We start from the raw sequence: 27,037 nt of genomic DNA on the forward strand, positions 1-27,037 counted from the left end.
GTGAGGAGATAAATGTGAGTCCATCCACAGCACTGAATAGGAATAGGCCAGGTCCATAGGCATCAGTACTCTTCCGAGTGCTGGCGAAGAGATGGTTAAGTGGAGGCTGGCTAAGATAATTTCTCTGTCCTAACAAGGAATGACAGGCATTGGCATTTGGACTCCAGAAGGTAGGAGGAAAGATTCTGAAGCAGGAATGCCTGGATGAGGCACTGCCATGGCCAGTAAAAGGGTACCATGATCAGAGAGTTTGTCCCAGTAAGGAGTGAAGGGGCACAGAAAACTTCTGTTTATTAAGCACTTCTCTTGTGCCCACCCCCTTACAGGCATTATTTCACAGAATCGTCACAGTGTCCCTCATTTTCAGATGAAGTCATTGAGCATATTCCCAAAACATGTAGATCTGGAATTAGGAAACTATTCTGTCAAATGTCAAAACCAGTCTGTTCAACCAGTATTGGTTGAATGTGGCTATGCTCACCAAGTGATTCTGACGCAGAAGGTTCATGAAAACACAATGTCACCTTCACAAGGAACTACTGAGATGGCCAGCCAGAAAGGGAGGAAGCACTGCTGAGTAGGGAATGGTGTGGTTTGAGAGGGCTGGAGTGATTTGCTGGAGCCAGCTCATACCACCTTGCAAGAGCCAATTGTTAAATCAAAGAAATTTTATGAGTTGCTTCTTAAATACAGTTATTATTTACAAAAAAACTTATATAAACCTGCAATTAAATACATTATACAATGAACAAAGGCAATAAACACTCAAAATTCATCACTTCTTAATTATGTTAATTTTTCCACATAATTATCTTCTATGTTCTTAAGGTTATTTGTGTTTATTGCATCTGTATGGAGGAGATGCTATATGCCTTAGTTATCTGGTGTTGCAAAACAAATTACAGTGGCAGCTCAATTATGAAACCTGTCTGATGGTTTCAGGTATAAATCGATTATTTCTTTTCATCAGAGTTTTTCACTAGTCAGCTTTTCCTCCCTACTAACTGCACCACAGATTGTAGTTCTTAAGGATTTGTTGCAATTGGCTTTTCTAGTTAGAGCACTGGAATTAGTAACAGAGTATTAAAAATGCATTAAACAGGACAGTAATTTTCATTTACCCTTTGCATATTTCCATCTTGCACAGTATGCAACAGTTGTGTTTCATAACAGAATTCTTACTGAGCAGATACAATAGCTACCAGGGAAGCAGGACTAAGAATTCACAGTTGAAATGACACTGTTGTAATAATGTTTACTGAGTTTTGTTGAAATAGGGAATAATTTGTCTTAGAACATGCAATACATATTTTCCTTTGGGGGGAAGAAATTGAGGAGTGATTTTTATAGTATGTTTTTTTTATTAACATAGTAATCATTGAAATGGCTATGATTGTCAAAGTAGGCAAAGAAAAAAGTTAAATCAATTATCTGACTCCTTTCTACATAATGAGATCAAGACGGTATTCACATTGATTTACTCTCCAGGATTAACTAAAAGCCCCAAAGCAGGTCTCTATGTATACCTGGATCGGAAAGCCACTTTCTCTTATAAGTGCAAGATAATTTCCTCATTAAAACTTCAAAAGAACAAGTTGTAGAATTATCTCTGGTCGAGAGATGTTTTTTCTCCTTGTGCACAAAATAATTTTCCATGTACTGTCAGAGGTTCAGTGATACTACAGTAACATGGAAATGACCAGGATTATTCCAGGGCTTTTCATTTTAGTCTTTCTTAAAAGAAAAAGTCTGCCAAATGTCAAGTACTGTTTCTGCTGCTAGGATGGCTTTGTAAAATTTTAACAAAATTATTTTCTCATAAATATAAACCCTGGACACACACAAACAAAAACTACCAGAGGGATTTGGAGAACAAAACAAAGTAGACACATTTTGGATGGCAGTTGAATCTCGGGGGAAATTTTTGGTGAGTGACTAATGGTGGCTAATGACCCAAGAGAGAAAAAGTCCATCATCTTTCTGGCCTGAAAAGAGTGAGAGAAAATTTTGGGGACTCCTTGGCCCATGCAGAGTGAGAGGGGTTACTGATCAAAAACAAACGACAAACAAAAACCCTAAACTATGGTAGTCCCAAATTCTGTATATTAACTTTACCTGTCTCTGGCTGACCACAAGCCAAGCATGTGCAGACAGACTCAAAGCACTGAGTATAAAAGGATTAATGAGTTGCCCCTCCACCATCACCACCAACGTAAAACAGATTTTGCCTTGAAAACAGTTTGAATATAACCAGGTTAATGGCTTGCTTAAATAAAAATGTGACAATCTTCACAAGAATATATCAGAATGCTGATTCTCCATTACATAATATTGACAATGTCAGTGTTACAACCTAAAATCAATAGGCATACAAGAAAAAAAAATGACCCATTCTGAAGGAAAAATAATATCAACAGAGGCCAATGCAAGATGACTTGATCTTGAAATTATCAGAAAGCAGCTACTAAACTTACGCTTAATGAGGTAAAAAAAAAAAACACAACACAATGAGGAATGAAAAGACAAGAAATTTCAGTAGAGGAATACAAAAAACAAAAGAGAACTGAGTGCACATTTTAGAACTGAAAATTATAATAGTTAAATTTAAAAATATCTGGCTGGAAAAATGGAGATATACATGCTGAACAACCACTATGGTGACCACCACAAAATAACTGCAAAGTGACTTCTAAATTTAAAAAAAATTCTAGAAAACTCAAAACATAGAAAGAGAAGAACAACAACAAAAAAAAAAACAAAGGGGGAGAATGCAGAAACCAAAAATGTCTTTTCACACCATCCAACATACATTCTACAGTTTTTACTTTACATTTTATCACTATTCTCATCCTCCACTGGAATGTAACTTATGTGAAAGCAGGGATCTTTTTCTGTTTTAATGTATTTACTTATACATTTTGAAACTAATTTCAATTTTAGATTCCCTGAATACCTGACACATATTAGCTTCTTAACAACTATTGGTTGGATAAATGAATAAGTTCCAGATTTAATGTAATTTTTATCTATTAAGGTAGAACTAATAATCTAATGTGAGCCAAATATACCCATTTAAGATAATAAAGGAAAATCATTTATATTCTTCACCTGAGTGCTAAATTCAATTGCATGTTTTCTGAAGCTTCCTATTATTATAATCACATATTCTTAATTTTTGAATTGTAATATGATTTCTGGATGGTTGGCAGCTCAAGTTATCATTTTAAATCTTATTAAGAAAAGCCTGAGTAGAGATGAGTGACCCTCAGTGGAGTCTGGTAGAACTCAGATTAGCAAGGGTTCCAGATGCTTTATGCTGATACAAATGCTGTATGAATTCCCTAAGCTCATTCAATTGAGCTACACAGTTCTTGAGGGACCCTTGTTATAATATTTTGACATTCTAACATGTGGTCCCAGAAGCAAAAATTCAATTGCAGGAGTATCTTAAGAAGTTGGGTAGGAGGGTTACTTGAAGTTGGTGATTTTGTGTGTATTCATAATTACTGGTTTTATTATTCTGACATTTGGAATTGATGCATATGTTTTACATTAAATAGTATAAGTATATAAAATACTTTTCAAGGTATCTGTCACATTATTTGTCTTAAAATATAAGTAAATATTTAAATAGCACTAGATGAAGTTAAAACAGTGCTTTAATCACTTCAGACTAGCTTTATCTGTTTATGTGGACAAGCAAGCCTTAAGATTACCTCTGGGTTTGCTATGGGTCTTGATTGAAGAGATAGAAGACAGAGAGAGACAGACAGAGAGACACAGAGACAGAGAGTTTGAGAGAGACAGAGACAGAGTTTGAGTGAAAATAGTTTCCAATATTTATTTCTACGTTCCAACAGATTACCACAGTGCAAGAACACATATGACTAAACTATTACAAGGTGTGCAGTCAAGCCACCAGCTGTAGCTTCTGTGTATCTGGAAAAATTAGAATAGATAGAGAATGAGAATGACCCAAGAGAAATGGATTATTCCTACAACCAATCATATATTAAGCAGTTCCCTGAAATGACTAGTTTTCACTTTTTAAAAAAATTAATTTTGGGCTGTGTTGGGTCTTCGTTGCTGTGGGTGGGCTTTCTCTAGCTGCAGTGAGTGGGGGCTATTCTTCATTGCAGTGCACAGGCTTCTCCTTGCGGTGGCCTCTCTTGTTGCAGAGCATGGGCTATAGGCGCGTGAGCTTCAGTAGTTGTGGCACATGGGCTTCAGTAGTTGTGGCTCACGGGCTCTAAAGCTCAGGCTCAGTAGTTGTGGTGCACAGGCTTAGCTGCTCCATGGAATGTGGGATCTCCCCAGACCAGGGATCGAGCCCATGTCCCCTGCACTCGCAGTCAGATTCTCTACCACTGTGCCACCAGGGAAGCCCTAGTTTTCACTTTTATGTAAGACAAATTTTAATAAGTTAAGAAATGGAGGAAACATCATGGGAGTTCAACCATCTCACTGGATCTTTACCAAAACCTTTGTGGGGGACCAGGGGACAAAAACAAAACAATAAAAGTCTATCACACATGGCCTAAGTCTTAAGAAACTCAAATGAAAAATTTTACATTAAAAAATAAGAGACAACCATTCATTTAGTAAAGAAACATTAACAAGGCCACTTGGGAATTTTCATCACACAAGTCAGAAATCTTCCTTTAAAAAATAAACTACTTTAGTAAGTTAGTTCTGAAAAACTTATTCATTAATTTAAACATGGGTCTGGTGGAAACTGCTCATCTCTCTCAAAAGTTCAACTGTATGCCTCACTTGGGTACCAAAGAACTCACTTTCAGGATTGATCATTGGCATGGCCACCATGTGCTGCCTGCTATGGGCACGATGCTCAGCAAGGCACTTCCACTGTTCTCCAAGGTGTCTCTGCAGGCTACTTGGGTTTCTGCAAAATCGGGTGGCTTGGTTACAATCACAGGAAGGCAGAAGGATATATCTTTTCTGTGACATTGCTTCAGAATCACATGGAATCATTTCTGCTGCACTTTCTTGGTTGAACTAGTTAGAAAATTCTGCCCAGTTTCAAGGGAAGAAGATATTATCAACCCCTAATGACTCAGGAGTGGTAAAATTCTGGAAATATGGTGGTGGCCATCTTTGGAAAATCCAAACTTCCACACTTGGCTCCTTTATGATCTACCCACAATATTTCTGACAAAATAAGCTCTTTAGCCCTCAGTGAAAAATGTTAAAAGCTCATGTTTCCACACTTATATTATTCGAGCAATTTTAGATGCTTAAGTTCAACATTGATGAAGTAAGTTTTAATGTTTCAGTTGTTCTTCCGCTAAATTTATTCACAAATATTTATAATTGCTGGCTTATATTTACCACTTTACATAAATCTAGGAAATGTCTTCATTCAAGTATGCTAATTTTTATTATGCTGAATAAACAATGTATTTAATTACTCCTAAAAATTATAAAATTCTTTATCAAACTACAGCATAATTAACCAAACTATTGACAATGATTTTTTACTTCTCTTCCTTTTGACTTTATTTTTTTATTTCTATACCTTTTAATTTCAGATTGCCCTATTCTAACTTATATTTAGATTAGAATATTTTTAGAAGTTCATTTTTTGGTTTTATTTTAAAGAGATAGAGAATATCAATTTGTTATAACATAATATCTCTTTCTTAGGCATTTCTTGGACTTTTCTTTGAAAATAAATGAGGAAAATATGGAATTGTTTATAAAAGTGTTTTTCTTTATTTATATTAAGTTAGTGGCAGTTTCTGATTGTTTTCTAGATACGTAAATATATTTTGATAATTATTCCCAACGATAGTCCGAAAAATTCCAATGAATATTGTGAATATAGTAAAATGAAACATACACAAATCTTCCAATATGTACAGACATTAGAAACCTATCTCAGTACAGATGTTGGCCATCACTATCAATTGACAGCTAAGTTGTTGGTTTAGGGCTACCTTTTGGCTGAGACAACTAAATGAGGCACCTGAATTCTAGTCTACTGTATAAGATATACATGGTCCTCAAAAGTAAGGTCATATATCAATAAATACAAGTATTAAGAATTATATTGATAACAAAAGCAATCCTTGTCATATATAAAGTCTATTTTTCTGTCACAAACACTATTTTTCTAGTCATTTCTGTGTTTACCTCAACATTTGTAATGAAGCAAGTCATGAATATAAGCAGTGATTAGAAAGAAAGCCTAAAATAATTGTCTTAATTCCTTTCATTTTCCAATTAAAACTAATAGGATAATGTATGATGACAGTGCAAGCCAAAAGGAATGGTGCAATTGTTTTTCTAAATGGATCAGATAAAACTTGTGACCAGGTGAAGACTTTTTACTTGGTTTGCTTCAGTTTTGCCTTTTACTGCTTTCATTTCAGCAACTAAAAGTTTGTGGTTGGCAGCCAAAACAAATTTATCTTCTATTGAATTTCATTTTATGGAATTTCTAGGATCAGGGTTGGTTTCCAGTGTGCAGAGAAGTGATTATAATAAAAATATTTAACCTATGAAAGTGTTCTTTGAAATTGCAAATTATAGGAAGCCGATTAAATTGACCACCATTTGTTGTCTTCCACAAATAATAAATTTTTATCCAATGAAGCTTCAATTGCTTAAATATTTTTGGTAATCTCTCCTCAAAAAATGTTACCCAAATATATGAATAAAGCACGGGAACTTACTGGTATTTTCATATCTCTTGTGGAGAAAACTATTTTTCCTCCTTGTTTATTTAATTTTCTAAAAAATTAAATGTATCTTCAATAAATGGAAAACATTGTCCTTGAGATAATGGGACTGTTAAAATTAATTGATTCATATTTAACCCATTTATAGAAAAATATCCTAGAAAACAATTTCAATATATGTTTTCACCAGTTGATTTTACAAGGTATTTTGTACTGACTATTGAAAAATTAGAATATTTAGTTCTCTTGATTTTCTATATTTAATTCAAATGTTAAAAGTAATTTTATCTTTGAGAATAGCTCTCACTTTTCTATTCTATTTCATCATTTTGTGTCAACTTTCTCCAGAATGTTTCAAACAATAAAGTATGTAACTCAGCCTAAAATTTATGAAAGTACTCGTTACAAATTATATCACTGATATCCCAAAATTGCTGAGAAAATGTATATTAAACAATTATTTTATTAGAAATTTTAAAAACACGTTTTTCTTCTATTTTGTATCTTATCTTATTATACAGTTGAATAAAATAGTGTACTATGAAACCCTAATTCAATAACAATTTCTGTCAGCATTTTATGCTAAAATTAAATCCGGATTATTCAAGTATCCATTTGGTATGGTAAGTATTTAAAATTATACCAGATTCTTCTACCAGATAACATGCCTTGAGGCTTTCTTAACAGATTATAAATTCTGGAGCCAGCCTACTTGGGTTTAAATCCTTGCTCTACAATTTCCTGTCACCTTAGAAGCAACATTTTACCAGTCTCCTCAGGTACTGTCTGTAAAATGGTGAGAGTGAAAATGGTACATCACTTATGATATTGGCCTGGGAATTAAATATTTTATCTAAATGTTTAGCATATGATCTGTCTTTTAAAAAGTATATATGTTACTTTTTTAATGATTTTTTTTCCCAGGACCATTAGGACCATTGTTCAGGTGATGCAAATGATTTTAGAGTTGGTCTTATCAAAAATAATTGTTAGCCTTGTAAATACTAATTTTCTACAAAAATTAATTCTCTCAAAAGCAAATAAAAATGACATTTAAACTTTCTTTTTCTTAATGTTTGTTCTGTAACTTTCCTATATTAACTTGAAAGAGGAAAAGCATCACTTTATCCCATTGTTTCTGCCTCAAGAGCACTGACTTTCAGAATACAGAAATAAGATACCGATTGCAGGTTTTCTAGCGATTCATTTTACTGATTCAGCACACTTATTTGATAATAAGCACATATTTATTTTCTGTTTGCAAATTTTATAGTGCAGTTCTCTAAGTACTCTACATGAGACATCTCAATATAATAAATGGCTTTTAAGCAAGCACATCAAAGCACAACTGACTTTTTTCCTTGTATTTATTCATTTACTTATCCACTGGAGGGAAATAAAGCACACGATACCTGTCCATGGTGCATTTCAATGGTTGGGTTACTAGACCTTATCAAGGTTCTTTACTATCGCATTATTCTAGTAGCTATATTCTTCTCTCAGACTCAGAGTAAATCCAAGAGATAATATTCCTTCAATTACATGGTTTTCAGTATGCTGATAACTTCTAATCTCAGCTAGATTGTTGATAACTAAAAAAAGAAAAATTAAATCCAGGCATAGATTCACTTTACAAATGTCCATTTTGGATAATGAGGGAGACATCTCATATACTGTACTTTGAAATAGTCTCAATTATTTTAAACTAAAGTAGTTTTATACGATTACTGATTTATATAAATTAGTCTAAAAAGTATGAGAATAATAATTTCCAAGTATTTATAATTCTTTATTAAATTATTTATTCTACACATCGTATTGTGTATTAATTATGTTCAGATGACTCTGCTACCTGAATGCTGTGAAATAGGAGAAAAATAATATTAGCGAAATAATAATAACATAGTTTAGATAAATAAAGGACCAAATTAGTAATAGCTTTTTTTCCTTACTTTTTTGTCTCTTAAAAGGAAAGATTGAAAAGGATTTAGATGATTCAGTGCATACCAGATAAGTCAGGCCTTAAGAAATTACTGTGCTGTCCTCAGTAAAACAATGTTGAAAAATGTCATGACAATGGGAATGATTAAATCTCTTTTTCAGTTTTAGATGTTTAAGTTTAGAGTAGCACAAAATCAAACAAATGAACATAATTGGCAAATAAATATACCACACTGGAGTGTATTTTGTAAAATCTATATTCCTTTTATAATATATGTTTATTATTGAAATTTTGAATGACAATATCACTTTTCAAATGACAACATCACTTCCACTTTACCAAATAACTTGACTTTTTGAGTCTTGTAAGAATAATAATTCCTAAATCAATTAGAGGTACTCAAACATGTTACTATGCTAATAGCAAATGTACATTTTCCTTTAATAAGTAGACATACACTTAGATTTGTAATGTATTAATTCACTGTGCTGCTTCTCTTATCTAATCCACCAGCCCACTAGTTTCAGCTCAAATATATGTACCCCAAATGGTTTATCATTTGTATTTGGAGATATATGTTGTTGTCACTTTTGTGTTACAAATGATGTCTTTTATACAAAATTCTACCATCACATAATATTACAAATATGACTTAAATCTGTTAGCAAACGTTTAATTTTAATTGCTTTGTCCATATTGCTATTATCTCCCTGCAGAATTATTGTAACTACAGTTAACAGTATAAGAATATTATTTCCAGAATGCTTTTGCTCATAAGTGTCACTTTGTGTGCTGATTAAAATAATTGTTTTTATCAGATCTGTAATATTTTAATTTTTCATTGTGATGTTTCAAACATAGAAAAAACAGCAGAAACAAATATTACATATACCTATCAGTTCATTATTATGATTAAACACACATGATATTACCTGTAGATGCTTTTATTTCTCTTTTAGAAAAAAAACTTGCAGACATAGACTATAAGTCCACATACTATTCTTTTCCTCTTTCTCATTCTCCAGAGTTAATCAAATACCTGAAACTGGTGAATATCATTTCCATATTTCTTACTATTCTTTTACTGTGTATGTTTAATATATAATATACACATGACATACAGAATTGCTTTGCTTTGCTTTGCTTCTTGAAATGTTACAAAGAAATGGACCCAAGAAGCTATCTTATGTAGGATTTTATGTATCAGTGTTGAAGAAGTGAAATTGGTCAGTACTATTCTGTCCATGTATTTCCCTTTTTGGTGTTAGTAAAATAAAACTACACTAAAAATATATATTTGGGGTTCAGGTTCTGGATAAGATGTATATACACACTACCTGTGTGTCCTAATGAATACTGAGAACCCTCATAAGCAAATAGAACAGGCAGAATAGAACAGAAGATTAGAATCCAAAATACCATCAAAGCTGCAGTGAATCTAGTATTTTTTTCTCTTCTGATACCTCATGGTTTTAAACTTAAACACCAGAATATGGCACTGGGGCACAAACAGAGAGCTCAAAGAGAAAGCCTCTAGTCTGGCTCAAGGAGTGTGAAAAGGAACCCTTAACACTCAGAGAGAGTATATAATTTTATATCTTTTGTTTTCTTTCTTCCATTCTCCTTTGCTCTAGCCCTTAAGCAATCCCATTGTAACAGCAGCAGCTGGCAGCAATAAGCTCCTGCAGGAGCCAAAATTCTAATGGAGAGGAGCCTTCTTTTTCCTTCTATGGAACTGTATTTCCAAAAGAATGGGTGGAAATCCATATTTTTCTTTGGTTGGTTTGTTGGTTTTTTTCTCTGTCCTTATTTTGCTTGGCTCTGCATACAGGAGCAGTTTTGGGAGTGCCCAGCAAGGCAGAGTATATAAAACACCAGATTTCTGAATAGAGTTCCAGAGAGGAGCCCAAAGAAACCAGGAAGTACAAGGGACATTGTGGAGAGCAAAGTGCTGAGGAAGGAGATACACTAAGCTATTTATGACTTTCTGGGCTCATCCTCAAACTCCACATGTGTACATCTGATCCCATTCAGTACACCAAACACTTTGAGAATTGAACAGAGAGACCATCACCCAGGTCTGGATATTGACTGGTACACACATGGAACAGTTCCGAATAGTGCAAAAAGGGTTGGAATCAGAATTGACTTTAAAACAGTAGCCCATGGAAGGCTATCAACATTCGCCACAGGATTTAATCAAGACCCAGAGGCTCATTGTATAACCTTTAATATGTCTAAGGTAAAATTCAGAAATCCTTGGAATTTGAAGAACCAGGAAAATCTCATTTCATATGGAAAAAAAAATCAAGACACACCCATGATGAGATGACACATATATTTGAGTTATTTGGCAAAGACTTGAAAGAAACTTAATTTCACAAAGCTCCAGAAAACAATTTAAAAGGTATTTGAAACCAAAAGGAAAATTTGTTTCAGCAAGGAAATATAAGGTACACATTACTTGGGGAAAAAAACACCTCACTATATACAGGGACTAATTGGCAGAATAGAGATAACAGAGGAAATAGTCAGTGAAATTGAAGATAAAGATACATTATCCAATCTGAACGACAGAGGGGAAAAAAAATAATGACAAGAGCCTTATGTCATGTAACAAAATATTTATATTATTTGTGTCTTTGGAGTATCAGGAGAGGAGATAGAGCAAAGTGTGGAAAAATTTTTGAAAAAAATCACGGAAACTTCCCAAACTTGGTGCCAAGATATAAACTTACCAGTTGAAGAAGCTTAGTGAATACCAAATAGGGTAAATACAAAGGACTCCATGACCAGATACTACTGAAAATGAAAGATAAAGAAAAAAGTCTTTTAAAAATTCTTAGAGAAAACAAACAAACAGAAAACACAAAAAAAAAACACTGTCTATAGGGAACAATAATTTCAATGACTGCAGATTTCTCACTAGATACCATGGATTCCAGAAAGTAAGGGTACCACAGTGCTAAGTGCTGAAAGAAAAAAGCTTTAAAACCAAGTTTCAGTATTCAGGGCAAATATTATTTAAGGATAAATGTAAAATAAGAGCTTTCTAAGATGAAGCAAAACTAAAATAACTCATTGCAGCAGAACTGCTCTAAAAAAATTACTTAAAGGAATTTCTTCAAAAAGAGGATGTTATGGGTTGATGTGTCCCCCCCTCCCAAAAAAAGGTATATAGAAGCCCCCAGATTTCTTACAGAGAGAATCAAGTGAAAATGTGGTCATTGGGGTGGGCTGTAATCCAATGTGACTGCTGTCCTTATACAAAGAAGAATTTTGGACACAAAGACAAGGATAGAGGGAAGACAATGTGAAGACCCAGAGAGGCATGGAACAGACGTTTCCTTACAGACCTTAGAAGGAACAAACCCTACCAACAACGTGATCTTGGACATCTAGCAACTAGAACTGTGAAACAGTAAATTTCTGTTTTTGTAGGCCAACCACCAAGTTTATGGTACTTTGTTATGGCAGTCCTAGGAAACTAATACAAAGGGGAAATGATAACAGAAATTTGGAACATCGGAAATGAAGAAAAATAGCAATTGCTTAAAAATGTTAGTGACAGGGAGTATAATGACATTCTGAAATGATGGAAAATAGAGAATTTGTTGCCAGCACACCTGCCCTAAATGAATAGCTAAAGGAAGTTCTCTAAAAGAAGGAAACTTGGAACATCAGGAAGGAAGAAAGAACATGGAAATGGCAAATATGTGGGCAAATTCAGTTTCCTTCTCAAGTTTTATATTTGATGGCTGAAGTAAAAATTGGAACACTGATACATGTAAAGGGAGTAATTGAGATAATTATAGAGTGTGAGCAGGCAGCAGGCAGCAGGAGAGCAAGTGGGAGGAAGGAACTGAGGGTGGGACTCAGCAAGCTGTGTGTGAGCCAAGCGAGGGCAGCCACCTCCAGGGAGCACTGAGATTCCTCTAGTCCCTCTGATGCTACCCACCATTCAAAGGTTGATTCTTTCAGAGAGCAGATCACAATTGAGGCAGAAGACTTGGTGGAAAACATTTTCTCAAAGAAGTTGTTAGAACTTGACAGTTTTTTGAAAGGACCAATCCTAAATATATATAACCTAACTCAGATCCACTCAGATATGAGTCTGCTGGTCCCTGACTATTCTTCTCACCAATAGCCACAATGGACTGGAAGATCCCACTTCCAAGAAGTGAAGATTGGGTGAGTGTGGAGGCCTTCCAAGGAACCACGGTATTTGTGATGCCCAGTGTGATGCTAAAAAGCAACCAGGAGTTAGTGGAGAGTTTTGAGACAGTGAAACATGAGATCTGGCCGCTGATCCTGAAATGAAGCACCATAAAAATGTGGGTACAACTCCTAATTCCTGTGTTAGAAGATGGGAACAACTTCGGGGTGTCCATTTAGGAGAAGACAATTGCAGAGCTAAGAATGTTGAGAGCTGCATCTCATCTGGATCAGATTTCTAGATATTATGTTACAAGAGCCAAATCGGTTTCCAAAATAGCTAAATATCCCCATGTGGAGGACTTTCCTGCACCCTGACAGGTATTGATGAGAAAGAATATAACAGCTTTTAGCTCATCATATCAGAGCTAAAGAATCAATATGTCATTCTACATGACATGATCCTGAAAAATATCAAAAAGATCAAATGCAGAGACACTGTACAGAGGCCAAGGCCAGGGGACTCTGTGAGTCTGGCTCAAGACCCACATCACCTTAGTTTGTTACATGACTATGGTGATGGGGAAATTGGCTGGAAATAGTAATCACACTTCTCTGCGTTTTTAGTTAGAGTTTAATGAAACTGTCATGTAGTTCTGTGACAGACTTACCTCTTTTTTACAGGCCTTCTATTTCCTTCCCCAATACCTCATAATAAAATAAAATCAATAAACCTGTCCTAATTTCTGGAGAACTCCAGGTTTGTGTGCCCAATATGTTAGCACAAGAAAACATATGCTTTCTCTCTTCCACTTTTCCTTCCTTTAGGGGAGACAAGCTAATACCTTGGGCTTCGTGTTTTCTTCCTTTTGATGGTTAGTTGGTTAGGAACTGAGGGAACTAGAAGAAAATGCTAGGTATTTTTTAAAAATTGGAGTCAAGTGGATCAGCTCTTCTCTTCCTGAGGAAAGATTAGTGTCTCTTGCCACTGTGGGACATTGGATCCTGCCTGCCACAGTTGCCCTGATGATGACTTAGGGTTTCCCATCTACATACATTCCACTTTGAACCTGAACCTGAACATGACAAAAAACACCTTGGACCTTCAGCCAAATCCCTAGCTCCTTCAGATGTTTTTATAACTAGGATTTTTACATGCACATATATCCGTAATACACCTACACATAGTCATGCACGCACATGCCTTCCTACTCTGTTAGCTGTCACCTCCTCCCCCCTGCCCTGGTAAGTTGGAGTGGGGGGTGTCTGCAGCTGTGAAGGTCAGCTGCTGCCATTGTTGCTGCTCCTTTTGGGCTCTCTTTTTGGAGTTTTACTTCTAGGGAAAGCAGTCACTTGTGTGCATATGTGTAAATGCCCACACAGCATGTACATATTCTGTGTATATAGAAATCTGTCAGGCAAGTCAAAACCATAGAAAACTTGCCTCTATATCTCAAATCTTCCAGAGATATCACTTGTTACAGCTTTTGTACTAACCCATAACACCCCCAGTTTTTTATTCTACCACTACTGGAGAGTCAATATCTGCTGTCAATCTGCTGGTGACTCTCTCAGTGTCTATTTCTGACTTTTATTCTTTCTTTGTCTCTGTCTTCCAACCCCCAATCATATTTCCACCTGAATGCATCTTTTTTTTTTACTCCCAGTATGGTGTAGAGAAGGAGTCAGGATGCTGTTTTCCCATGAAGAGTATTCAGTAACAAAGCAATTGCATTTTAGTTGTGCCCCTACCCACTCTCCAGACCCCTTCCAGCTAAAACCCTTCCCTCCTCCTACCATGTGTCTCTCAATTTCTTTTTTGTTTGTTGGATTGTTCCACTGCCCCTCCTCCTCACCCTACCACCTTTGGATTGTAATGTAAAATTATTTTACCATGTCAAGAAATTATCAAAATTACAGGTACCTTTACTTCTTTCTTAAAAAAAAAAGATAATTATATTATAAAGCAAAATAAACCAAAACAAGCAGCAAAATGGTAATAAAAAGGTAAGTGCAGAAATAAATGAAACAGAAAACAGAAAAGCAAAAAGGAAAATTAAAAACCTACTTTTTGAAATGATCAATAAAATTAATAAACCTCAAATATTGACAAAGAAGTAGAGAAAAGACACAAATTACCAGTGTCAGGAATAGAGCCAAATGGGATATCACTAAAGACCTTGTAGATATCAAAAGGATAATAAGGGAACACTAGAAACAACTTGATGCTCATAACTTTAGCTTTTGGTGTAGTAGACCAATTCCTTGGAAAGCACAATCTTCCACAACTCATCTAATATGAAATAATAATTTTGGTAGCTTCATAACTATTAAGGAAATTGAATTCACTCATTAAAACTCCCCCAAATAAATCTCTAGGCCCATGTGTTTTCACTGAAGAATTCTACCAAATTTATAAAGAAGAATGAATATTGAATCTAGACAATTTCTTCCACAAAATATGAGGGAAACATTTCAACTCATTTTATGAGGCCATCATTACCCTGATACCAAAATCAGAGATATTACAAAAAAAGGGAACTATAGACCAATATCCCTCATGAATATAGATGCAAAAATTAACAAAATATTTGCAAATATAATTCAGCAATATATAAAAAGAAATATATACCATTACCAAATTTATTTATTCCATGGATACTAAGCTAGTTCATTATTTGAAGATCAATCACTAAACTCCACCATATTAATAGGCTAAAAAAGAAAAGTCACAGAGCATATTTTATTGAGAAAATTCAATACCCATTCATGATAATAACTGAGCAGATTTAGAGGGAGGATTCTGATTTGATAAAGGGCTTATACAAGCAAACCTCATTTTATTGTGCTTCACGATACTGCATTTTTTACAAATTGAAGGTTTGTGGCAACCTTGCATCCAGAAAGTTATTGGTGCCATTTTCCCAACATTTTCATGTCTCTGTGTCACATTTTGGTAATTCTTGAAGAATTAGACATGGAGCCTGAAGTTGTGAATGAATTGCTGCAATCTCATGATAAAACTTTAATGGATAAGGAGTTTCTTCTTAGGGATGAACAAAGAAGTGGTTTCTTGATCAGGAATCTACTCATGGTGAAGATGCTGTGAAGATTGTTGAAATGACAACAAAGGATTTAGAATATTACTTAAACTTAGTTGATAAAGCAACAGCAGAGTTTGAGAGGATTGACTCTGATTTTGAAAGAAGTTGGACTATGGGTAAAATGTTATCAAATATTTCCAAGCTATGCCTGTATTAAAACAGTACAGCAAGTATCACACCTAAAAATTAGTAATTTTCCCCTTGAGGTTGGGAACATGGCAAGAATTTCTGTTCTCCACATTCCTTTTTAGCATAGTACTGCAATTTCTAGCCAATGGAATAAGGCAAAAAGGAATGACTGAGTGAATGAAATAAAAGGTAAGCAGATTAGAAAGGAAGAAAAGAAACTTATTTACAGACAACATAGTTTTCCATGGAGAAAATACCAAGGAAACTAAGAAACAAGAATAAAAACAACAACAGCAAAAAGAACTTCTAGCACTAAGTGAGTTCAGTATGGTCACAAGATACAAAATAAACAAACAAAATCTATTGTATCTCTACATAGGAGCAGTGAACTCTTGGACAAAAAATGAAAAGGTTACCACACCATTTACAGTTGTTCTAAAAATGAAATACTTAGATGTAAATCTAACAAAACATGTAAAGGACTAGTATGCTTAAAACTACAAAATCATAACTACAGAAATAAAAGATTTAAGTAAATTATGCTGTATTTAAATAGAACATACAGTGTTCATGGATTGAAAGATTCTACAAAGTAAAGATACAATTCTATCCAAATTGATATATAGATTTAATCCAATTCCTATAAAAATCCTAGAAGATTCATTATAGAGATAGGCATGATGTCCTAAAATTTATGGGGAAAGGCAAAGGAAATGGAAACTTAAAATAGCTGAAACAATTTTTAAAAAGAAGAAAATGAATGGATCAGCATACCTAGAATTAAGGTTTACTATATAACTGTGGTTATCAGTTGCCATTGGCTGAATATTGCCAGAATTGATCAGTGGAACAGAATAGAGACTCTAGAAATAACCCCTCACAGATATCTGCAAATGAATAGAGAAGGAGCAAAATCAACTGAATGATGGAAGGATAGACTTCAACAAATTGTGCTGGAGCAATAAGACTCCCATAGTCCCCCCTGCCCTCCAAAAGTCTTAACCTAAATGTCACATTTGATACAAAAATTAGCTCATAACACAATACTATGCAAAATACAATACTATAAAAACAAAAACTATAAAGCTTTTAGGAAAAAAATAGGTGATGATCGTCAGCACCTAAGAAGGGTACATTAAGCATTCTTAGACTTAACAATAGAACAGGATCCATAAAAGAAAAAAAATATATATAAATCATACTTAATAAAAATTAAAATTTTTGCCCTGTGAAAGGTTTAGTTAAGAGGATGAAAAGACAAGTTCTGACTGGGAAAGAACATTTGCAAGCCACTTATCAGACAAAGTAGTAGTACCCCAAATATATAAATATATAAAAGAACTCTCAATCTTATAAGAAAAAGGACAAAAGACATAAACTGACATTTCACTGAAAAGGCTAGTTAGGTAGGAAAATCTAATCTAATAGGAAAATAAGCATACAAAAAACCATTCAACATCTTCAACCATTAGGGAAATGCAAATTAAACTATAATGAATTATAAATACATGTTTATTAGAATACCTATAATCAAAAGTAATGACAACACTAAAGGCTGGCAAGGATATGGAGAAACTGGGTTGCTCACACGTTGCTGGAAGGAATATAAAATGGTTCAGTTGCTCTGTAAAGCAGATTGACAATTTCTTAAAAACATAAACAAGCAATTACCATCTGAACCAGCTATTGCACTCCTGGGCATTTATCCCAGAGAAATGAAAATTTATGTTCACACTAAAACCTGGGAATGGATGTTTGTTCAAAGCAGCTTTGTTTGTAATAGCCAAACCAGGAAACAACCCAAATGTCACTTACGGGTGAATGGTTAAACAAACTGTGGTATATACCTATCATGGAATACTACTCAATGATAAAAAGGAGTAGCAATGATAGCAACACCTTGAATGAATCTCCAGAATATCATGTTGCATGAAAAAAAACCCAATCCCCAAATGTTACATGCTTTATGATTCCTTTTATGTTGCATTATCACAACTTTATTATTATGTAACGGAGAAGATTAGTGGTTGTCAGGGGACAAGAACAAGGATACAAGCAGTAGGTGTAGTTATAAAAGGACATGAGAGATTCTTGCAGTAATAGAATTGTTCTATATCTTGACTATATCAATGCACATATTCTGGTTGTGATATACTATAATTTTGCAAGATATTACCTTAAGGATATTAGGTAAAGTGTACACAGGGTGTCTCTGTACTACTTCTTGCAATTTCTTGTGAATCTATAATTATCTCAAATAAAAATTGTTAAAAATAATAATTTTGCTCACTATACTCAACAAAATAAAAGTCTAAGATTTAGAATTTCAGTGGAGAAATGGAAACTGAAACATTACAGATTTAAAAAATAGAAATTGTAGACCTGAAAAAAAAACCAATAAGTAATATTAACCAGTAAGTTGATAGGTTTAACAACATAACAGACAGAGATGATGAGAGAATTAGTAAGAGGTTGAGTAAAATAGCCAAAGTGACACTTGGAGAAATCACAGGATAGAAGAGACAGATGTGCAAATAGGAAGTAAAGAAGATAGAGTAAGAAACCCTCACATATATTTAACTGGAACCCTAGAGGAACTAGTAAGGAATAATGGAGCAGAAGTAATATTAGAAATGATGATGAATAAAAAATCTCCAAATCTGATAAAATATATCAAGCTACAGATTTAAAACTCTTTAAATTGAAAGATGGAATTATAAAAAGTCATCTACATTATAGGAGATCATAGTTTAACAAAAAGACAGAGAAAAAATCTCAAAACAACTACAAGAAAAAACAAATTTTACATTCAAAAAAGTAATGAGTAGAACTGATCATTTTGTTTCTCAACAGAAACAATTCAAATAACTATAAAAAATGAAACAAAACCTATCAATAGTAAGTAAATATATTAAGAATGAAATTTAAATTGTCATTTTCAGGCTTATTAAAAATAAGGGAATTGCTACCAGCACACCTGCAGCAAAAAGAAATTCTGTCTGTATGCCAGACAGAAGAAGAATAATTTAAACTAGAGGGTCAGAGATACAGGAAGTATTGATATTTAAAAGCAAGAACAATTTCATGTATGTGAGTAAATCCCTACATTAATTTAAATTTAAATGTGTAACAATGATTTTATGTAACAATATAGTAATATTTATAATTATAAAATCATTATTTTGGTAGATATACAAATACATGCTACTACTTATATAGTTGAATTATGTCCTCTCAAAATTCATGCATTGAAGTCCTAACCCCCAGTTCCTCAGGAGTGACCCTATTTGGAAATAGGATTGCTGTGTATGCAATTAATAAAGATGAGGTTATACTGGAGTTAGATGGGCCCATAATCTAATATGACTAGTGTCCTTATAATTAGAATGTAATGTGAAGATGAAGGCACAGATTGGGGTGATGCAGCAGAAACCAAGGAGCACCAAAGATTGCCAGCAAACCACTAGAAGCTATGAGAGAGACATGTTTGAGCTGACAATGTCTCACTTCAACTACTCTTGTTTTTTTCCCTTGTGACACTTCTGCATCTCTCAGAGTTCCTCAGGATGCACACAGATGCAACTCAGAAGTGTGAGGATTTAACACCCCAGAGAAAACCCTCAAGTTTGGGGAAGAGTGGTGGACTGAACAGCTGAGTAAAATGCTCCCACCTCCTATCCTTTAGGTTGAGAATGATGGCAGGCATTTGGACTCTTGTCCAGTATTCCTAATGGAATCAAGCACTGTTGCCCAAAGCAACAATTTTGGTAATGTAAACCTAAATTGGCTTTTCCTCTTCTGCATCTTCAAATAAACTACAACTCTATAATTCCTTGGCACAGGTTTTACATTTGTAGAAACCTAAGATAAGTCAGTACTAGAATCTGTAGATCTTTCTTTTGTTCTTGAAGAAATGCTGCAAAATACACAGCATACCCTTAACTTCAGGAAGTGCTAGTTCAATAAAGACCCTCTCTGCACACAAGTGGAAAATACTTAATACTGCTAGCTTTGATATAGCAACCTTTTTTGAAATTGAACTACTTATAAAGCTACCTTTTGAAGGACAGATTTTTCTTATGAGGTAACAAACGTGATTGTAATTAAATGCGTGCACCAAAAAGAATATTGCGGCTACATGTATATGGATAACACAATATGATCTACAAATCTTTAAAACTAGAATCCTAAGATCATCAGTAAAGTGTCCACCTAACTTGGTAATTTTATACCAGAAAAAAAATCCATGTTTAAATTCATATCAATAAGCCAACATATAGAATATTGTGTAGGTGATTTTCCCCAACCTTTGTTGCAACACTCCCAAATAGGTATTATTCCCATCTTATAGGTGATATAATGGCCTCAAAGGCATTAAGTAATTTTTCTGGCAAGTGGCAAAGCCATTAGTTTGTCACTGTTTTCACAGTCTCAAACTGTACACTCTTTCAGCTATGCATGGTCTTACAAATAAATCTCTGTATCTGTATTGCAAACTTGGCTTCCATTCCCTGTGGTCCAGGTCTCTTTCAGGACTGAAGATTTCTCTGAGCTCATTTACTGGTAGTAGTGTTTTCCTCCATTTACTTAGGGATTTATTTAGGTTTTATTTTATCTCCTATAACCAATAACTCCAGCTGTGAATCTCAACTCTTCTGTATTTTCCATATCTGTGCACTACTCAGTAGGTTTGAAACCTCAGTGTTGACAAATTAAATATCATTGCTTTTGCAGCTCAGGAGAGCCTTTGGTGTTCAGCTCCTTGAAGCAGTTTAGTGCATCCACCCACTGCCTCTCCGCATGACATGTTTGTTGTAATGGGCTGATTCTGTTCTCTTCACCAGCTTAGTTCACTGAGAGAAGATCATATAAAGCTGTAATTATGAGAATACATGCAAATGGGTTTGTTGATAAATCTTTTTTTTTTTTTCTTTCGGTACGCGGGCCTCTCACTGTTGTGGCCTCTCCCGTTGCAGAGCACAGGCTCCGGACACGCAGGCTCAGCGGCCATGGCTCACGGGCCTAGCCGCTCCACGGCATGTGGAATCTTCCCGGACCGGGTCACAAATCCATGTCCCCTGCATCAGCAGGTTGACTCTCAACCACTGCGCCACCAGGGAAGCCCTGTTGATAAATCTTTGAGGAGAAAAACTGAAATGAACCTTAAAAAAGAAAAAAAAAAATCTGCCAGAAACTTAGAAAATGGATTTAAAACAACTAAAAATTGAGGGTTTTTTTTTTCTTAAAACCCTCTTTATTCAAAACCTAAAAAGAAATAAAAACCTGTCAACAGACATCCTGGACACCCCAAAAAATGGCAGGTCACTCTGATCTCAATGGGAAATGACCTAATGATTAATTAGGTGTAATCTTATAATTTGTATCTAAACATAACTACTGTAATTCAAATGTAAGTGGTAAGAAACTGGCTTGGATTATTTAAGTGACTAACAGATTTCTAAAAAACATCTGATTAACATTTGAAAATAAGTTATGATTAGGAGTCCAAAGATAGTAAGGAAGACTTCATTCAAGAAGGGACTACCCCAATGAGGCTTTGCAGTAGAGGAGAGGCATTTGGGCTCCACTCTGACCACAGCAAAAAAGAAGTAGGGATTTAGAGCCAAAAGCAAGGGGGGGTTGAGTGGATGGACACTAACTAATGGGAAACATGAAGATGTTTCTAGCTGGATTCTGGCTAAACAGACCTAACAGATTTCTTGCTGAAGGCAGGTCAGGATTTTCAGATATTACCTGGGGTTGGCGAGGTGAGGAATTTGATCAGGCATGGAGAGTAGTCAGATGTCAAAGATGAGGGTTCTAGCTAAACCAACTTAGTAGGAATCTTGAGAATGCAAAGATTAACAAGGAAGTTCAAATGCAGAAGCCTAGTTGAGAACATGGCTTAGAGGAGACTGGCTAAAGTTCGGTCAGAAAGAGAGTCTTTGTGACATTTTACAATATACTTCCTGTTAACCTCTGTTAGCTACAATATTATCATTACATTTGTGATTTGTAATAACATTATACCATCTTTTATGTGTTTAGAAATACAAAATGCTAGAGTAGGAAGGAAACAAAGTATGACTAAACACAATCTTTTAATTATATATAATGAAAATTATAGTGCAGGAATATGATAGAGGCAAAGTCAGACTATAGATTTTTGGCATAACTAAGTTTCTTGGTTTTAGTTTTATACTCTTTTTGTTATATAATAATGAGATATGAACCTACATTTTTAATGTTCAAGAGCTTTTTCCCTTTTAGCAGAAGAATATTATATATTCTTAAATGAAATTGCTCAATAACTGCATCCAAATGGAATAACATTGACTTCATTTATAATTTATCAGTTTCTCAAGAAATAAATGTGGAAGCCTATTAACAATGTTTTATAACTAGGTAGTTCTACTTTCATAATTTCTTTGTTTGATTCTAGTTATGTGAATCATTTCCTTTTCATGAAGTTTTTAGGTATACATAATTAATATTAGCTGATATTTGACAAAGTCATACTGCACTTTCATAAAAAGATTCCACCAACATCAGATGTATGAACCTTATTCCTCTGAAGTGTGGATGGTAAATCAACTATGATGGCAGTGGCCATTTTGAAATAAAATTGTGGAGGTTCTTTTTGAATAACAACCACCATTGACTTACATCTTCTACTTACGGCCAAGAAAATATAATGAGATAATTGTGAATTTCCCCTTATATAGATTTTCCAGGTTCATTTGAATGCAAAACAGTACATATTAAGAATATTCATATTCTTGTTCAGGAAGAAAGGAGGGAGGAAGGGGAAAGAAGGGATGGGAAGTAAATATTATATTTTTGAAAAGTGATAGCTAATTCCCTTACACTGTATATTTCTTGCATGCAGTAATGCTGTACTTATTATAAAGAAGTCTCAGAAGATACTGATTTCTCCTCCTCAAAGCCAAGTGAAATGAAATGAGTTAAGATTAAAGAAAAGTGGAAAATATGATGATTTGGGGATTATGTATAGGTTTTTACGATGCTGTTGAAAGCTATTACCCTTTATCAAATGCTTGATATGTTTAAGGTACATCACATATATTGCTTATTACATTAAAACACATCCTCTTCATATGTTTTCCCTTTCCAATCACTTTATATTGAGGTAATTAGTGTCTTTTTCCTTGTCTGTCATTCATATTTCTTCTTTTGAGGAAAGACATAAAGAGATTAATGAAAAAGAAGAAAAATCTTCTAGTTTCACTTCTACTATTAGATAATGTATGCTTGTTAGTGAAGGAAAGTTTCTATACTTAAATTTTTATTTTTTTTTTAATTAATTAATTTCTTATTTTTGGCCTCATTAGGTCTTTGTTGCTGTGAGCAGGCTTTCTCTAGTTGCAGCAAGCGGTAGATACTCTTCGATGTGGTGTGCAGGCTTCTCGTTGCAGTGGCTTCTCTTGTTGCAGAGCACAGGCTCTAGGTGTGTGACCTTCAGTACTTGTGGCACACAGGCTCAGTAGTTGTGGTGCATGGGCTTAATTGCTCCGCAGCATGTGGCATCTTCCTGGACCAGGGATCGAACCCGTGTCCCCTGCATTGGCAAGCGGATTCTTAACCACTGTGCCTCCAGGGAAGTCCCTAAATTTTTATTTCTTACCTTCATGTTTAATGTCTTTTTCTATTTACAGATTTCTTTAATGTATTCATCCCCTTGTCCCTGGCAGTCTCAACTTGATCTCGTCTCCTTTGCTCTATGAGTGGAGTTGTGTCAGGTGCAAGTCATCAAGACTCTTTGTCCTTGTCACCTTTTCTTTCAATGTCATAAGAATTGACAGCATGTCCCTGATACCACCTCCCTGTGCATGTTCACAATACAGGTGTCACCTTCCTAAGTGACACCTCTGAAAATTGCTTATTTTGAAAAACAAGAAAGGTTTGGTTTATGGAAAGTACAGTGATTTTTTTTTTTGCTTGCTGTCTGAGCCAACTAAATGTCCTACAAATATCTGCAGAACTCAACTTCCTGGTAGTTATAAATGGGTTTAAATAACCTAAACAGAATCTGTATGCTTAATTATCAGCTGGAGAAGAGGCCAAGTGATTAACTGAATCTAGTTAGTATGTTACAAATGCTTAAGTTAACAAAGTTCAGTGCATGTTTTAAACACTTTACTAGCATTCCTTTCTTTAACAATTAGAAATGCACTATGAGATAAGTAAAATTGTTACACCTGTTTGTTTCATGGAAGAAGAAACTGAGGCACAGAGAAATTAACTTCTCTAAGCTCATACAGCTAACCAATTGTGGTGGATGCATTCTAAGGCAGGTCTTTCTGACTCTAAAATTTGCATTCAGAACACCATGCTTTCTACTCCCTTTTGGGAAAAATACATTACCTTTTTTCTTTCCTCTGGCAGATGAATCTATGTGGTTAATGATAATCAGTCTCTCTCTATAAGACAACAGCGTAATTAGTTTGTGTTTTGTAAGATTTTTCACTGTGACCTCTTAGTTTTGTCTTTAAAAGGAGAGCAGGAGAAAATGTCACATAAAATCTTGGCGATTATTTTCAAAGCTATTGTAAAACAAAGGCTAGAAAACAAAGGCTGAAAATATAATAAGGCTGAAAAAGAGAATTGAGTGAAAATTAATTAGTTTCTAGGTCACTTCAGTATTCCTGACAACATGGGAACCTATGATTTTACAGATCTTAGACTTTATTTTATAATTCATAACTGATCTAAACATTTACATAATTATTTTGACATTTTTTCTGACTTATTTAAGGACTGAAGGAGTCTTCTCACTGTGTATGGCAAGTTAATATTTTGAAATGTTTCAAAATGTTTCAAAATAAGACTGATGGAGCATAGGAGCCCTTAAAACACCTGCGTGTGTTAAGACAACAGATTTGTGAATTCTATTAACAGTTGTAATAATTAAAACAGAAGTTTATATAAAATCATTCATTTGCTTAAAAAGTCTCTAGGTGGCAGTTACTATTATTAGCCTGATCTTAGGAACAAATATACTGAGGTTTAGACTGATGTGACTTGTGTTTTAGTTAGATAAAAATAAGCAGCAACTTGGGATGCACAAAAGCTGAAGGCAGAACCTACGTTCCTAGCAATTTACTTACCTTATGCATCTTTTACTGATGTGAGGACAAAAATATCTTATCCATTGGTATGATTAGTGTTTGAGGACAGAGTCCATGAACTATAGTCACTATTACTGTGGTATGGACTAAATATCAAACAGTTATTAAATATATCTATTTAAACTATGAATATATGAATGAATAAATAATTGAATTAATAAATGTACTTAGATATTTTTGCTCAATCTCAGAATATCTGTTGGAGTTTGTCTCATTCTGGTATATCAATGTATCCAGTATAGTGAAGATTCGTTTTTTCATTTATCTTTAACACTTGTCCTAGTTGAGTAATTAACAGCTTTAAAGTAATATTTGCTTTGATCTTGAGAAGATATTAGAAATGATTAATTTTTCTCCCTATTCAGTCAACTCATTAAGATGATTGTATATTAACCAACAATATAATCAACAAAAGCAAAAGGTAAGCTAGGAGTAGAATAATGCCAGATATAATACTTTTGAGAAAAGGTGAGGAAAGTAGACAGACTGTTTTTTCTACGAACAGTTTGATAAAATATTAAAAGAGTGATAGCTAATATCAATACTTTTATAAACTTGTCTGCTAATATCTATCGATAGATATTGCTAATACCCTTCAATTCTTTCTGTGGGAGTCGAACAACTTTAGAAGGCTGTCCCTTAGTATGACAGCTCATTAGTTTGACGGAGCTGCTGAGACAAATGAATGCTCTGCACCACCAGATTTTATGTAAATTAATTTAGATATATTTTCTCTCCTTATTCTCTATCTGGAAGGGGTATCCATAGAAAAGCTCTTCAACTATGAGCTTTCTTATATAGCAAAATAAAATATATTAATTACAGTTTGTGATTTCAACATATGTCAATGACTTTATTTCAGTGCTGTCTCCATTTTTTATAAATAAAATTTCCATTTAAAATTCATTCTTAAGACCTAGAAGTCAGTTAACAGAACAACAATCTCTATGATTATTCTGTAACAAATAATGTGTCACTGATCACAGTCTAATCTAACTGTGGTAAGAAATGAAGACATATTCTTGTTACATTTTTATTGAAAGTCCCCTCCTTTCTTCTTTAGCCTATATCCTATATATTAGTTAATCTGAGCAAATTGAAGAACAATTTTGCATTTTGTTAGATTAGATCAAAGAGCATTACTTGAAGATGATCAAAAATGTACTGTATGGAATTGAAATTGCAAGTTATTACTCAAAGGAAGTCCTGAGTATCAAGTCTCAATTATTTATTCTATACGTATTTGTAGTTTCAAACCAGACTTAGTGTTCTCTTAGAATAACATTCTAAATAAAACAGTTAATCTCAAAGGCAATTTGTGATAATGAATAAATATTCAAGCTTAATTTATTTTGATAGATTTGGTAGAACTCAAATAGGGGATTTAATCTCGTTACACTAGAGGGCTAAATTATTTGACATGCAAATACATACTTTGAATTAAAATTCAAAGTGTTTATACAGCATTGAGTTTTTTGAAAAGTAAAGTGGAAATTCTGGATTAGAAGTCTAAGGCTTTATTTTTCATTTTTTCTATGACATAAATTAAAAATGGCTTTCAAATAATACATCTTTGAAATATTTTTCAAAGTCTTCTAGAGAACAAAAGTAGCAAATAGTCCCAGCTTGTTTATGATTCCAGCTACCAAAAAAAGAAAGGAATTGGTATCAAGAAAGACAGAATACATAATGAGAAGGCAACTAGAAGTGCATTTTTCTCATAGATCTAGATGTGACCATTTTAAAGCAAATATTGCCAATTCAAATGCAGCATTTACTGAACAATGTACTACACCATGACAAAGTGGTTTTATTGAAGACTGCCTGAATATTAGAAAATATGTAAATATAAATTAC

The 27,037-nt window shown here is 34.2% G+C and overlaps 1 pseudogene; it reads left to right on the top strand.

Moving 5' to 3' along the window:
- The window catches only part of LOC114903895, a 64,999-nt pseudogene extending 51,599 nt beyond the window's left edge, over positions 1-13,400 (top strand).
- Positions 13,401-27,037: the final 13,637 nt, after the last annotated feature.

The sequence above is a fragment of the Monodon monoceros genome, unplaced genomic scaffold (assembly GCF_005190385.1).
Source record: "Monodon monoceros isolate NGI ecotype Baffin Bay Population unplaced genomic scaffold, NGI_Narwhal_1 Super_Scaffold_21, whole genome shotgun sequence".
NCBI lineage: Eukaryota > Metazoa > Chordata > Mammalia > Artiodactyla > Monodontidae > Monodon > Monodon monoceros.